Source organism: Salmo salar, chromosome ssa11 (assembly GCF_905237065.1).
Source record: "Salmo salar chromosome ssa11, Ssal_v3.1, whole genome shotgun sequence".
NCBI classification, from domain to species: domain Eukaryota; kingdom Metazoa; phylum Chordata; class Actinopteri; order Salmoniformes; family Salmonidae; genus Salmo; species Salmo salar.
This window is the reverse complement of record NC_059452.1, coordinates 101,988,363-101,992,352: the sequence shown is the minus strand read 5'-3', so window position 1 is coordinate 101,992,352 and position 3,990 is coordinate 101,988,363. Positions and strand designations below refer to the sequence as shown.

General features: G+C 42.9%; 1 protein-coding gene across 5 annotated transcripts in view; it reads right to left on the bottom strand.

Annotated features, from left to right (window-relative positions):
• Positions 1-797: 797 nt before the first annotated feature.
• stard13a (StAR related lipid transfer domain containing 13a) overlaps positions 798-3,990 on the bottom strand; it is a 177,410-nt gene continuing 174,217 nt past the window's right edge. For all 5 annotated transcript variants that reach the window (XM_045690197.1, XM_045690196.1, XM_045690198.1 and 2 more), the window contains one exon: positions 798-3,990. This exon is cut by the window's right edge. The gene's annotated coding sequence lies outside the window, so the exon portion shown is untranslated.

Sequence of the window (3,990 nt, the reverse complement as noted above, 5' to 3'; positions counted from 1 at the left end):
TTTGGGCGAGTTGCTGTGGGGAGCGCAGGGCTGTTGACCGGGATAGGGGTAGCCAGGTGGAAAGCATGGCCAGCTGTAGAAAAATGCTTATTGAAATTCTAAATTTTTGTGGATTTATCGGTGGTAACAGTGTTTCCTAGCCTCAGTGCAGTGGGCAGCTGGAAGCAGGTGCTTTTTTGAGTTTGTGCTACAGGATGCAAATTTCTGCTTGAAAAAGTTAGCCTTAGCTTTCCTAACTGCCTGTGTACATTTGTTCCTAACTTCCCTGAAAAGTTGCATATCACGGGGGCTGTTCGATGCTAATGCCTTATCTCCTCACACCATTTGCACACACTGTTATATATAGAGTTTTTTTCTATTGTGTTATTGACTGTACGTTTGTTTATTCCATGTATAACTGTGTTGTTGTTTGTGTCGCACTGCTTTGCTTTATCTTGGCCAGGTCGCAGTTGCAAATGAGAACTTGTTCTCAACTGGCCTACCTGGTTAAATAAAGGACTTGTTCTCAACTAGCCTACCTGGTTAAATAAAGATGACATAGAAAATAAAAAGGTTAATGTTCTGATGAATGTTGCTCGATCTAAAAGACATACAACTCCAACAGGGTTGACTAGTAGTCACACTCAGAGCCTGTAGATTATCAGACATTAAGCTGGTTTCAGTAACTTTGTTCTAGACAGACGGACGGACGGACGGACAGATAAAAACACATACACACAGAGAGCGAGAGAACGAGAAAAGAGAGAGAAATAAATGGACAAAGATAAAGAAAGAGAGAAAACTCAAGACTCCAGTTGTATTTTTTACAAGTTTTATTCTCCGCTGAAGAAACAAACAGCCTTGTATCTTCCACCCTCTTGACCTTAACCTGGTTCCAGATCTGGTCCTGTTATCATAAACCTGGTCCCAGATCTGGTCCTGTTATCATAAACCTGGTTCCAGATCTGGTCCTGTTATCATAAACCTGGTTCCAGATCTGGTCCTGTTATCATAAACCTGGTTCCAGATCTGGTCCTGTTGTCATTGACCTGGTCCCAGATCTGGTCCTGTTGTCATTGACCTGGTCCCAGATCTGGTCCTGTTGTCATTGACCTGGTTCCAGATCTGGTCCTGTAGACATTGACCTGGTCCCAGATCTGGTCCTGTTGTCATTGACATAAACCTGGTTCCAGATCTGGTTCTGTTGACATAAACCTGGTTCCAGATCTGGTCCTGTTGTCATTGACCTTAGCCTGGTTCCAGATAAGGTCGTGCCGTCTCCGACAAGGCATTGTCTTACATCAGATAGTGCGATGATTCTGTCTGCATTGACTGGTTGAGGACTGCATGTCGTCTAGGAATGAAGCCACCTGCCGCAGGACAATGGCAACAAGAAGTTGTCATGACAGCATACACAGGTCTGGGACCAGACTAAGTTAAAGCCTGGTGTCAACCACCCTGTTTCCCTCTGAAAGCACAAACAGGTCTGGGACCAGACTAAGTTAAAGCCTGGTGTCAACCACCCTGTTTCCCTCTGAAAGCACAAACAGGTCTGGGACCAGACTAAGTTAAAGCCTGGTGTCAACCACCCTGTTTCCCTCTGAAAGCACAAACAGGTCTGGGACCAGACTAAGTTAAAGGCTGGTGTCAACCACCCTGTTTCCCTCTGAAAGCACAAACAGGTCTGGGACCAGACTAAGTTAAAGCCTGGTGTCAACCACCCTGTTTCCCTCTGAAAGCACAAACAGGTCTGGGACCAGACTAAGTTAAAGCCTGGTGTCAACTACCCTGTTGTCCTCTGAAAGCACAAACAGGTCTGGGACCAGACTAAGTTAAAGCCTGGTGTCAACTACCCTGTTGTCCTCTGAAAGCACAAACAGGTCTGGGACCAGACTAAGTTAAAGCCTGGTGTCAACCACCCTGTTTCCCTCTGAAAGCACAAACAGGTCTGGGACCAGACTAAGTTAAAGCCTGGTGTCAACCACCCTGTTTCCCTCTGAAAGCACAAACAGGTCTGGGACCAGACTAAGTTAAAGCCTGGTGTCAACCACCCTGTTTCCCTCTGAAAGCACAAACAGGTCTGGGACCAGACTAAGTTAAAGCCTGGTGTCAACCACCCTGTTTCCCTCTGAAAGCACAAACAGGTCTGGGACCAGACTAAGTTAAAGCCTGGTGTCAACCACCCTGTTTCCCTCTGAAAGCACAAACAGGTCTGGGACCAGACTAAGTTAAAGCCTGGTGTCAACCACCCTGTTTCCCTCTGAAAGCACAAACAGGTCTGGGACCAGACTAAGTTAAAGCCTGGTGTCAACCACCCTGTTGTCCTCTGATCTCCTCAGCTATCTCCTCACATTTACCCATAATCCCCTATGGCTCACGTCAGAATCAAGTACACTGTTCCCACGCAAACAGCACTCACAGAGCATGGCGGTACTATAGCAACACCATAGCAACATTACAGTTTAGCTGTGCCATGCTAACTCCGTGGTAAAGCCATGGCGATACCATAGCAACGTTACGGTTTAGCTGTGCCATGGTAACTCCGTGGTAAAGCCATGGCGATACCATAGCAACACCATAGCAACATTACAGTTTAGCTGTGCCATGGTAACCCCGTGGTAAAGCCATGGCGATACCATAGCAACGTTACGGTTTAGCGGCGCCATAGTAACGCCATGGCAATACCATGGTGATCCTAAAGCAACACCAAGTCAACCCTACAGCAACCTAACACCATGGTATCGTCATGGCGATGGCACTGCTATGGCAACACAGTATAGCATTATACAACAGCTCAGTAACCTGACGGTAACGGCATGGTACAGTTATATTATAATACATTAGATAGTTACAGTATTGCTTTAGGACATGTGATACGACCATAACATCAGCATATCAATATGATAAAGTCCTGATGGGTAATGAGAGACATATCTATCTGCTGGTACAGAGAGCATCACTTATTTACACTAACACACACACACACACACACACACACACATACATACACATACATACACATACACATACACACACACACACACACACACACACACACACACACACACACACACACACACACACACACACACACACACACACACACACACACACACACACACACACACACACACACACACACACACACACACACACACACACACACACACACACACACACACACACGCACGCGCTTCCCAGAAGCAGTGAAATGGATAAATGTCCTAGACATTGTATAACAGGATAAAAAATTATACAAGAACAATGATGACGTCATAATATTAAAATAACAATAATACAATAGATAATATAATTAACACAGACAATAAAGACGATAGAACTAATAATATGAATAATAATAAAAGTAGTTTAAAAGGACAGTGATGCTGATGCTGAGAGCAAGGATAAAGCTTTAGGAACCAAGGGGCCCAAGATTCACAAAACCTTCTTAAGAAGAAATGTATTTCTTAACTGCCATTTTATTCCTTAACTGTAGACTTAAGAAGAAAGTTAAGCAAAGTTTATATTCCTCAAAAAGGTTATTGGAAATGTTATGGGTCAATTCTTTATGTTTCTCCTTAAGCATAAAGTTAAGAAGAAATTAGATTCTTGAAAATACAGTTATTGGATTTGTTCTTAATTCCAAGATAGCTAAACCCTCGTCTTAAAGTTTGGACAGTGAGAGAATAAGCTCATGAAAGCAACTGAACATGTTTCATTCACTCACAAACTTCATCTGAAAGTTTCAGTATTGATTATTTGAAACCAAAGAACATGTTTAAGAACAGTAATCTCAGTAGGAAATATGCTAACATGATTACCGTTGTTAGCTAGATAGCTAGCTAAACCGGTTGCCTAGCAACAAACATCTTAAGAAGATTTGTATAAGAAGATATTTGAGGAGTTCGTAAGAAAATCATTCAATCTTATTAAGATATCTTATGAACTTCTTTTTTCTTTTTCTTAAAGCAGCTACTTAAGTTTTTTTTGCGTAAGGAGTGTTTTGTGAAT